The 12,272-nt window shown below is 43.7% G+C and overlaps 1 protein-coding gene across 35 annotated transcripts in view; it reads left to right on the plus strand.

Moving 5' to 3' along the window:
* The window catches only part of LOC138763207 (contactin-4-like), a 2,221,540-nt gene that overhangs the window by 1,568,607 nt on the left and 640,661 nt on the right, over positions 1–12,272 (plus strand). The gene's annotated exons all lie outside the window — the stretch shown is intronic.

A 12,272-nucleotide genomic window follows, 5' to 3' on the forward strand; every position in this document is an offset into this window, starting at 1 on the left:
ATGACCGGGAAGACGACTGACTTCAATCACAACTCCTTCATTCCCATCCACTATACTATACCCGCTATAACGAATGCCATCAATGCAGCGGGAAGATCCAACAATAAACCATCTTTCACCCTCCCGTAAAGGTTCATCACTTAAATCATCTCTAATATTTGTCTGCAAATCTATCACTTCTAAACACACATGCTCTAAATCATTGGGGACAGTATCAGAATCTGGAGAAACCAAGAAGGCAGCTGGATTCAGTTCTTTGTTCACAATCAGTGTCAAATCATCCCTATCCATGAGAATCGCTTCATACTTTAAAATTCTAAATCAGTAAGCCACCTTCCGGCACGTTATAAGAGAATGGTGCGGACTGTTTGAGGGGTATGAACTAACATCGGGCACCAAACGTACTCTTTCGTCCTTCTTCGACTAAAATAGCAGTGGCTGCAATTGCTTGCACACATTCTGGCCAACTACGACAAACAGGATCTAAAATTTTTGACAGAAAGGCAACAGGTTGTCTAAAGCCTGCCCTCTCTTGTGTTAATACTCCCATGGCCACACCGTCTTTCGCATTGGTATATAGATCAAATGGCTTATTTAGGTCGGGTAAAGCCAAAATTGGGGCACTAATAGGATGCTGTTTCACCAAGGTAAAATCTTTAATCTCCTCCTCCGTCCAGAGAACAGTTTCACCCCCTAGAGCACACATGTCAAACTCTGGCCCGCAAGATCATTTCAAAAATGTATTAGAGGTGGTCCGCCCTGCAGCGAGAGCCGATGCTGTTTTTTGATAATGTCACCCCCACCATCCTCCCCCTTCATTGCACATCCTTCCCCATTGTAACACGAGAAATTGTAACACGCGAAGTCTGTCGATGTCATCAGCCGGCAAGCTGGTTGGAAGGCTCCCCGCACAACCAGCCTCTTCTCCCACCTGTCGAGCGGTGCGGCGGATGGGCGAGCACCTGTGATTTCCTGTCGGCGTGACGGGCATGGCAGGCTGAGCACGGCCCCCGGGCAGCGCGAGCCCTGCGCGACTGGCACCGGACGGCCCTTCCACAATGCAAGTGCACTTCTCCCGGTCGCCACGGCCTTCAGCGCTTGCACCCGCGCGGACCCCAGGGATGGCTGGTTCGGCCCTGCACGTGAAGAGAGAGATGGTGGCTGTCCGCAAAGGCTGATCGGCAGCGCGCTGGGCCTGAGTGGGTGGGTAAGCAGGGGTGGGCAGAGGGTGTAGGTGAGGAGTAATGGGCAGGGGAAGTTATGGTGATGCAAGGGGCAGTTAGAGGGAGGGATGAGTAGAAGGAGGGGTGGATAGGGAAGAGGTAAAAGGGGAGGGGCAGTGCGAGTAGGGGAGGGGTGATTAGAGGGTGAGAGATGGGTAGAGGGAGGAACAGGTTGAGGGGAGAGGCAGTTGAGGGGCGTGTATAGGATGGGGTGGGTAGAGGCAGAGCGAGTGGAGTGAGGGGTGAGTAGAGGTTGGGTAAAGGACTGGTCAGCTAGAGGGATGGTGGGTCGAGGGTGAATAGAGTCCTAGAGCCTGAGGAGTGAGCAGGAAATGCTGAGTCCTGATGCAGGCCAAAATGGACACAGCCTGTGAATGCTGACTACATCTCCACAGGGACCAAATATGTTTCCCTCAGGTCAAGCAAAGGGTGAACTTGAGCTACCTACTCCTGACCTGTAACATTATCCTCCTAAAGTTATATCCTAAAGTTTAACATTACATATGTTGAAAGAAGAGAAAACATGCAGATGTTGTTGAAAATTTTCAATAAATATTTAGTTCAGCCCTCGACTTAGTCCAAGTTTTTAATTTTGGCCCTCCGTGAATTTGAGTTTGACACCCCTGCCCTAGAGTCACAAGTTTATCATAAAGAAATTTGACCAGGCTAGAATAGTTCTCAACCAAATTCTACAGAATCCTACTAAACCAAGGAATTTTCTAAGTTCTCAAGCACTCTTTGGAGGCGGGATCTGCAGAATACCGCGTGTTCTCTCTGGATTTATCTTCCTAATCCCTTGACTAACCAGATGACCTAAGTATTTAACTTCAGATTGAACAAATTGGAACTTTGATTCGCTCACTCTAAGACCCTTATTCCCTAGGAAATTCAGAAATTCAACAGTGTATTGTTTAACCACATCATACGCTTTTCCCGTGATTAATAAATCATCAACATATTATATTAATTGACAATTCTCTCTCCGAGGGGCCCCATCTAGTACCTGTTCTAAAACTTGGCCAAACAAATTTGGGGATTCTGTAAAACCCTGGGGAAGGACCTGTCATGATAATGAATATGTATGAGATGTACCGGAAGTCACGTGGTATGAGAGAGAGTTAAGAACACAAGCAAGAGAACAAAGGAAACGGGAAAATAAAAAGACACTGAGAAGTTTACCTGATAAAACTTGTGTTTAATGTTTCATTAACTTCACATTTCGGGCCACAAATGTGACAGGACCATCCACCGGTATTGATTTTTCCGTCCTGTAAAAGGATTCTCCCACTCAAATACAAACATGTCCCTACTGTCTATTGCCAACGGACAGGTCCAGAAGGCATCTTTGAGGTCAATTACACTAAACTACTTACTATGGGGATCAATTTTACCCATTATCATATAGGGGTTAGGTACGACCGGATAATGAGTGAGAATGATTTTGTTTAACTCCCTTAAATCCTGCACTAATCGATAGGTACCATATGGTTTTTGGACAGGTAAAATTGGAGTATTAAAAGGTAACATACAAGGTTCGAGTATACCATCTTTCACCAACTGGTCAATTACTGGCTGCAGCCCCTTTCATCCAGCCATAGGAATTGGGTACTGTTTTCGTCTAATTACTTGGTCAGGGTCTTTTAAAGTAACTTGCAGGGGAGGAACATCTAACCCTCCTCTATTGCCTCTTTTTGCCCATACTCTGGAATTTTTTAGTTACCGATCCTCCAATACCTGATCCCTGTGGTCTGGTAACGATAGCCAATTGGTCTTGAAAATCTCGTCCCAACAGGCAAACTCCAGCCTGGGGAACTAGTAAAATATCCTCTGTTATTATCTTTTCTCCCATTTGTATCCTTACATTCTTTAGTATAGGAACCGTGCCCTTTGTGCGATCTGTAAAAGCTGTGTTATTCCCTGTTCATACCAATTCTCTGTCTATGTAATTTCTTCCTGATATCTGGGGCTGAATTAGTAACAAAGCCCGTCAATACCAACTGTTCACCTGCTGGGGATCCTATATGCAACCCCCCATATTGCTGTATGGCCACACGCAATCTATTCAGAAATGCGGTGGTGTCTCCTCGGGACCTTGGGGAACCTCAAATGCCTTCTTAAAGTTCTGTCCTTTTGGAACAGACTCCTTCATTCCTTTTATTAGATTAACCCTGTACTCATCCATTCGCGTGCAACCATCATTAGTAGACTTATCCCAATTTGGGTTCGCCAGGGGAAATTTAGCTTCTCCAGGTATCGCCTCTGGTCCCCCTTGGTGTTCCCTATCCCAGACTCTAATGCCTGCCTGGCGAATCATTCCACGCTCATCCAAAGTAAACAGAGTCTTAAAAATAGACATTAATTCATCCCAGGTATATATATTAGGTCCCAAAAATTGATCTAATTGTTCTGCACATTCCTGAGGGTCTTTAATCAGAGAGGTCATTTCCTTCTTAAAATTGCGCACCTCCGTACTGATCAGAGACACATTTACGAACCTGAGACCCCCCCACATCCCCTCCCAAGGGAACCTCTCATAAAGGTCTCATCCAGTTAATTTCTGGCTTATCCCCTCCTCTATGATGCTCTGAATGACCCACATAATCAAAGTCTCCTCCCTCTCGTGTCAATTGAGGTGGTAATCTTGTACTCTGTGAGCGGGTCATCATACCACCTCTACTTTCTTTTTCTTACTTTAACTGTGGAGGAAGAGGGGAAGGTGAAAAAGGGTAAAGTGTAGGTGAAATGGGGAGGTATATTGGAGCCGGCACAGGGGAAGCATAAGGTGGAGGAAGGGAATGTAACACATCCCATCCTTGTATTTCAGGAGCAGAAAGTTCCTCATCCTTCTTGTTCTTACAATCCTTTTCACTCAAAATTATTTGATCAAACAATCCACTGTGCCAACAGGCTGCATATTCTCTGCTCTCGGTATTACCTCCTTGATTTTGGTAGAGCCAGATGTTCAATGCCTGACACATCCAGTCCTCATCAGATCCGAACTTTAGCCAATATACCGAACTCCCTCTTATCGGATTCTTCACCCATTCCTGATAGCAATACCTGACCATGGTCTGTTTATCTTTCCCACGGGTTCTCTCCGCACCCCAATCAGATAACATTAATCCTAACGGACTATGTTTAGGTATCTGATCTTCCCGTCCTTCTCCAGGACTGTTTCCTTTGCTACTTACTCCTCCCATACTAGCAGGTAAATAAATTCCTCTTACTGGGATCCAGTAGCTATTCCTAGCGCGCTTCCTTAATGTCCTCCTGTCTTTTGTTCTCAATGCCTCCTCTCGGATATCACTCGCTTCGTCCACTGACCAGTCACCCTTCGTCCGGGAGTCCAGCTGAATCAGCCGGGGTGCACCTACCCCCGTCGTCGGGCCCTCTGTCAGTGGAGGGAGTGGGATCCCGGTCGAACCCCCATTTGTGAGAAACAGAAGTACCTTCACAGATTTCGCTCGAGGCAAAAATTGAGAACAAAGAACATTTATTGTACAACAGTGCAAAGTTGGGTGCTTCCCCTTACCCTGGGAATACACACACATACTGGGGCTCACCCAACTTTTATACAGTTCATTTCAGTGTAGAGATACCCCCCGGCCCCTTAACATTCTTCTGCCTCCTGGATTGGTTTGGCATTTGGTAATTCTGTCTGCCTACGTGCAGTTTCTGTAAACCTGAAAGACCATGGGGTATCTTGTCTGGGTCCCATCATGTCATTGTCCATTATTCATGAATCTGCCTTTGTCCTTATTCACACTTCTCAACCCCCAGGACTTACTAATTCTATATGCAGAACCTGCTAATTCTTTCTATCACTATAAGACCTTTCTTCTATTGTACTTGCATAACCCTTCCTCACACTCTTATTGGAATTCATCCCTATTCAGCACTTACTTAACTTCCTCTAGTCTAGTCTATTATTCTTTATGTTATTCATGCTAACTTTATTTCCTAAAATCTATTATCTCTCACAAGCATTTGCTGATTATTAATATCATACCTTTCCACTTTCTTAAAATCTAGTCCTATAACGGTGATCAACAACATTTTTTATCGAATCATTTGTTTGAACTGCCGTTTTGGATTACGCAGAGAGTTAGAAGAAAATTGCAATGTTGTATAATCGGGCATGAAGTACATTTGGCTTTTTTTTCTAATTTAAATAGATTCATTGCCATTGAATTCATAATTGCTTCTGGTGTATTATCTCCTGTATTCATGAATGTAATATATGGTCCTCCATTCAGGCATTAACTTGATTACCTGTCATTTTGTGTATCATAATAATTAAGCTAAGTTGACAAGTTGAGTATCATATTTCCAGTATTTTTATCGTTTGAGTTAATAAATTTAAAACACTTTGGTTTACAACATTCTGTGCATTGGGTATTGTATCTTCCAGTTCAGGCATGATAAATTTTAAAGACTGCTCGTGCAGATTCAGGCATGAAGCCAGGGTTGCATTTTTGATAATGGGATAATGTGGAAGGAGGATGCACAAAATTCAACTTCCTTATTAATCAGAATATGTCCATTTGTATAAACTAAACAGCTCATTCTGTATAATCCTGGATGATACTTTTGTAATTTCTATTTCTTCGTGTCATAAGAACCAAGCCAAAAAGTGTTTTTGCCCATAAATACCTGAAGAGGGCATCAAAAAAGAGCAATAGAATATGACTGAGAAACACAGGTCGTCCATGTTCAGGTTCTACCCAAAAGATCAATTGAGGCAATCCCACCATCAATCCCATTGGGTTAATGAAGCTCAAGAGTTCATCATTAAATTATCTCAATGGAATAGAATGCATTCTTGGAGGTCATAGAAGAACCCTCATTTAACTTTGAGTTTTTTGCATTTAAAATCAAACAAATGTTTGAAGCTCAGATTTTCCCTTTATGGTCTTGCAACATACATTATCCTAAGGATATTTTTTGTTTATATCCAGAAGACTGATCTCACTGGTCCTGACTGATAAGTTCCTGAGCAGCAGAGGGGCCTCCAATAATGCAAACCAGCTATCACAGTAAAACAGAACAAACTAAGCCAATGCTTGTCAAGCATTGACAAAAGATTGAAAGAAATAAACTTGTACAATATCACAAGAATTAAAATATTGAAACAAAATCAACTAACAACACTTGAAGCACATTCAAGTCATTAAGAAAATGAGGCATTTCACAAAGTGTAATCTATGTTCTTCTGACCCTCTACCCATGCAGCACAACAATTCTCATTTTATTCCTTGATGGAGCTGGGTAAGAAACTGCTGGCAGTGCAGCTAGTAAAATTGGCATATCTGTGTTATGAGGTATTATCCAACTTTCTGACATCTGATGGAGTACCTGGCTGAGTATAGTATTAAAAATATTTGCTGACAAACTTAACAAGGTATTCATGGATATCTTTAACATCTCACTCTGGCAGGGCATGGTACCCACCTGTCTCAAACAGGCACCAATCATACTGGTGCCCAAAGATAACATAGCAACCTGCCTTAACAACTATCAACCAGTAGCACTTATATCAACTGTGATTAACTGTTTTGAAAGGCTGGTGTTGAAGCGTATCATCTCCTATCTGAGTGGCCACATGGATATGTTCCAGTTTGCCAATAGTAGCAACATATCTAAGATGGATGCTATCTCACTGGCTCTACATAAAGTCCTGGAATACCTGGACAGCAAGGTTGCATACATCAGGATGCTCTTTATCAACTACAGTTCAACATTTAACACCATCAACCCCTCAAAACCTAGCAAACTCCAAAAGCTGGGACTCAACACATCACTGTGCAATTAGATCATGGATTTCCTCATTTCCAGACTACAATAACTGAGGATTGGTAAGAATATCTCCTGCACAATATCCATCAGTACCGGAGCACTGCAGGGCTGTGTCCTTTGCCCCTGGTCTACTCATTTTACACCTTAGAAAATGTGGCACAGTGCAACAATAACGCCATCTACAAATTTGCCGACAATTCCACAGTTGTGGATTGTGTAAAGGAAGGGGTGAGTCAGCACACAGGAGGAAGACTGAAAACTTGGCTGAATGGTGCACCAACAACAACCTTGCACTCAATGTCACCAAAGCCAAGGAGCTGATTCTTGACTTCAGAATGGGAAAAATCAGAGATATATGATCCAGTGATCATTAGAGGATCAGAGTTGGAGAGGGTGAGCACATAAGTTCTTGGGAGTCACTATCTTGGAGGATCTTTCCTGGACTAATGGCATTGTGAAGAAAGTACATGAGCACCTTAACTTCCTAATGAGTTTATGGAGGTTTCGCATGACACCAGAAACCCTGGCTAATTTTGACAGATGTTTGGTAGAAAGTGTACTGACGGGCTGCATGCGAATATCCCTGAGTGTCAAGTCCTCCAAAAGGTAGTGGACACAGCCCAGGACATCACAGACAAACTCTTCCCAACTATCAGGAAAATCTACAGGGAACACTGCCATCAGAGGGCAGCAGCAATCATCAAGGATCCACACCACCCTGCACATGCTGTTTTTGCTACTGCCATCAGGAAACATAGAATCATAGAAAATAGGTGTAGGAGTAGGCCATTTGGCACTTCCAGCCTACACCGCCATTCATTTTGATCATGGCTGATCATCCACTCAGTACCCTGTTCCAGCTCTCTCTCCATATCCCCTGATCCTTCTAGTCACAAGTACTAAATCTAACTCTCTCTTAAATATAGCTATAGAACCACCCTCAATCACTTCCTGTAGCAGAGAATTCCATAAATTCACCACCCACTGAGCGAAAAAATTCTTCCTCATCTCAGTCCTAAAGGACTTCCCCTTTTTCCTTAAACTGTGAGCCCTGGTTCTAGACTTGCTCAACATTGGGAACAATCTTCCTGCATCTAGCCTGTCAAATCCCTTAAGAATTTTGAGCATTTCTATTAAATCTCCTCTTAATCGTCTAAACTCCAGCGAGTACAAACCCAGTCGTTCTATCCTTTCTTCATATGCAAGTCCTGTCATTCCTGGTATCATTCGGGTAAACCTTTTCTGCACTCTCTCCACGGCAATAATGTCCTTCCTCAGATAAAGAGACCAAAACTGAACACAATACTCCAGGTGAGGTCTTACCAAGGCCCTATACAACTCCATCAATACCTCTCTGCTCCTGAACTTGAATCCTCTTGATATGAACGCCAATATACCATTCGCCTTTTTTACTGCTTGCTGCACCTGCCTGCCCACTTTTAATGACTGATGCACAGCAACACCCAGGTCTCTTTGCATCTCCCCTTTTCCTAATTGGATATCATTAAGATAGTACTCAGCCCTCCCATTCTTTCCTCCAAAGTAGATAACCACACACTTATCCACATTATATGGCATCTGCCATGCATTTGCCCACTCATCCAATCTGTCCAAGTCACCCTGCACACTCTTAACAGCCTCTACACAGCCTACAATCCCACCCAGCTTTGTGTCGTCTGCAAACTTGGACATGCTGTTTTCTATTTCCTCATCTAAATCATTAATATATATCGTAAATAACTGGGGTCCCAGCACTGATCCTTGTGGTACCCCACTAGTAACTGACTGCCATTCTGAAAAGTACCCGTTTGTTCCTACTCTTTGCTTCCTATCTGTCAACCAATTCTCTATCCACCTCAATACCATATCCCCTATACCGTGTGCCTTAAGTTTGTATAGTAATCTCCTGTGTGGGACCTTATTAAAAGCCTTCTGAAAATCCAGGTAAACCACATCCACTGGTTCTCCCCTATCCACTCTACTAGTTACATCCTCAAAAAATTCAATAAGATTAGTCAGACACGATTTTCCCTTCATAAAACCATACTGGCTCTGACCAATGAATTCACGACTTTCCAGATGTGCCACAATTACATCTTTAATAACTGACTCTAACATTTTCCCCACTACCGATGTCAAGCCAACCGGTCTATAATTCTCTGATTTCTCTCTCCCTCCCATATTAAAAAGTGGAGTTACATTAGCCACCCTCCAGTCCTCAGGAACTACTCCAGAATCTAAAGAATTTTGAAAAATTATCAACAATGCATCCACAATTTCATGGGGTACTTCCTTTAGCACTCTGTGATGCTGACCATCTGGCCCTGGGGACTTGTCTGCCTTTAATCCCTTCAATTTATCCAACACAACCTCATAACTTACACTTATTTTCGCCAGTCCTTCCGTCACATTAGCCCCATGGTCCCCTATTATTTCCTGAAGATTATTCATGTTTTCTCTAGTGAAGACCGAACTAAAGTAGTTATTTAATTGGTCTGCCATGTCCTTGTTCCCCATGACCAATTCACCTGTTTCTGACTGCAAGGGACCCACATTTTTCTTTACTAGTCTCTTTCTCTTTACATATCTATAAAAACTTTTGCAGTATTTTTTTATGTTCCCTGCCAACTTTCTCTCATAATCTCTTTTGCCTTTCTTGATTAATCCCTTTGTCTTCCTCTGTAGAACTCTGAATTTCTCCCAATCCTCTGGTATTCTGTCTTTCTTGGCTAGTCTATATGCTTCCTCTTTACACTTGATACTCTCCCTGATTTCCTTTGTTATCCAAGGATGTACTACCCTCCTTGAGTTTTTTTTTTCCAAACCGGGATGAACAAACGCTGTATTTCATCCAGGTGATCCTTAAATGCTTGCCATTGCCTTTCTACAGTTAATCCTTTGTAACATTTGCCAATCTAACTTAATCAATTTGCGTCTCATACCCTCAAAGTCACCCTTCTTTAAGTTCAGAACCTGAGTTACAGAATTAATCCTGTCACTTTCCATCCTAATGTAAAATTCCACTATATTGTGGTCACTCTTGCCCAAAGGGCTTCACACAACAAGATTGTTAACTAACCCTTCCTCATTACTCAGAACCTAGTCTAGCCTGTTCGCTCGTTGGTTCTTCAACATACTGGGTTAAAAAATTATCCCGTATACCTTCTAAGAAATCATCCTCATCAGTACCCTTACCAATTTGATTCGTCCAGTCTATATGGAGATTAAAGTCACCCATTATAACTGCCTTGCCTTTGTTGCACGCATTTCCAATTTCCTGTTTAATGCTATCCCCAACCTCTCTACGACTGTTAGGTGGTCTATATTCAACTCCCACTAACGTCTTCTGCCCCCTTGCATTTTGCAGCTCTACCCACATTGATTCCACATTATTCAAGCTAACAGCCTTCCTTTCTATTGCATTTAACTCCTCTCTAACCAACAATGCTACCCCACCTCCTTTTTCTTTCTGTTTGTCCCTCCTGAATATTGAAAATCCATGAATGTGAAGCTCCCAGCCTTGGTCCCCTTGAAGCCATGTCTCTGTGATCCCAACTATATCATAGTCATTTACAGCTATCTATACATTCAAATCATCCACCTTATTACAAATACTCCTTGCATTAAGACACAAGGCCTTCAAGCGTGTTTTTACCAGAGCCTTAACTCTATCACCATTATGCTGTAAAGTGGCCCTTTTACATTTTTGCCCTGAAGTTACCTGCCTGCCTCTTTTGCTTTTCACCCTCCTATCTTTGACTTCCCTCATGCTAAACCCCTCCGTCTCTCTACTCCTGATCCCATCCCCCTGCCACATTAGTTTAAACCTTCCCCAACAGCACTACCAAACACTCTCCCGAGGGCATTGATCCCGGCCCTGCCCAGATGGAGACCATCCTGTTTGAACTGATCCCATCTGCCCCAGAACCGATTCCAATGTCCCAAGAATCTGAACCCTTCCCTCCTACACCACTGTTCAAGCCACATATTGATTCTATCTATCCCGCAATTCCTACTCTGACGAGCTCGTGGCACTGGCAATAATCCAAAGATTATTTCCCTAGAGGTCCTACTCCTTAACTTCCTTACAAGCTCCCTGAATTTTGCTTGTAGGACCTCATCTCACTTTTTTCCTATGTTGGTACCAACATGGACCACGACAGTTGGCTGTTCACCTTCCCCATCCAGAATGCCCTGCAGCCGCTCCGTAATATCCCTGACCCTTGCACCCGGGAAGCAACACGCCAACCGGGAGTCCCATTTACTGCCACAGAAGCTCCTGTCTATTCCCCTTACTATTGAATCCCTATGACTATTGTCCTTTCACTCTTTTTTTGGCCCTCTTGCACAGCAGAGCCACTCACAGTGTCCTGACCCTGGCTACTGCTGCCTTCTCCTGATGGGCCATCTCCCCCAACAACATCCAAAGCGGAATATCTGTTTTTTAGGGAGATGACCACAGGAGACTCCTGCACTACCTTCCTGTTCTTACTCTTACCTTTGGTCACCCAGTCCCTATCTCCTTCAACTCTATGAAGCTGTGGTGTGACCAACTCGCTAAAGGTGCAGAACGAGTCCATGCGCAGCTCCAGTGCCGTCATGCGGTCAGTCAGGAGCTGCAGCTGAACACACTTTCTGCACACGTAGTTCCCAGGGACACTGTTAGTCACCCTAAGTTCCCACATAGAACAAGAGGAGCATGGCATGGGACTGAGCTCACCTGCCATGTCTAAAATGACTGGCTACGATTGAGTTAAATTAAAAAAGAAAAAAAAGAGACTTACCCCTTTACCTGTGCCTCAGCCTCTCTGTGCCTAAGTCTCTTGAGCCAAAGTCTCAAGTCTCCACTCCTTCACTGCCCCACTCAGGTGCAGAGAGGCTCCTCACTGGCCGCTCCTTCACCTTTCACACCTTTTATTTTATTGGCCCTCAGACAATTTACTTACTGCTCTAGAAGTCTCTCCTCACCCCTCCTCCAATGGTCGCCTTGGGAAACACTGACTCTGTTGCCCTCCGAGCAGCAGCAGCCCGATCCAACTAGGCCCGCGAAGCTAAATCAATAATTTAAATACTTACTGGTCTAGCAGTCTCTCTTCTCCCCTCCTCCTATGGTTGCCTTGGGAAAACATCAACTCTGTTGCCCTCCGAGCAGCAGCAACCTGATCCAACTCCAAAGAGGTATAGGTTCCACAAGACTTCGCACTATCTGGTTCAGAAAGAGCTGCTACCCTCCACCATCAGACTCGTCAACAA

Source organism: Narcine bancroftii, chromosome 5, assembly GCF_036971445.1.
Source record: "Narcine bancroftii isolate sNarBan1 chromosome 5, sNarBan1.hap1, whole genome shotgun sequence".
Lineage (NCBI taxonomy): Eukaryota > Metazoa > Chordata > Chondrichthyes > Torpediniformes > Narcinidae > Narcine > Narcine bancroftii.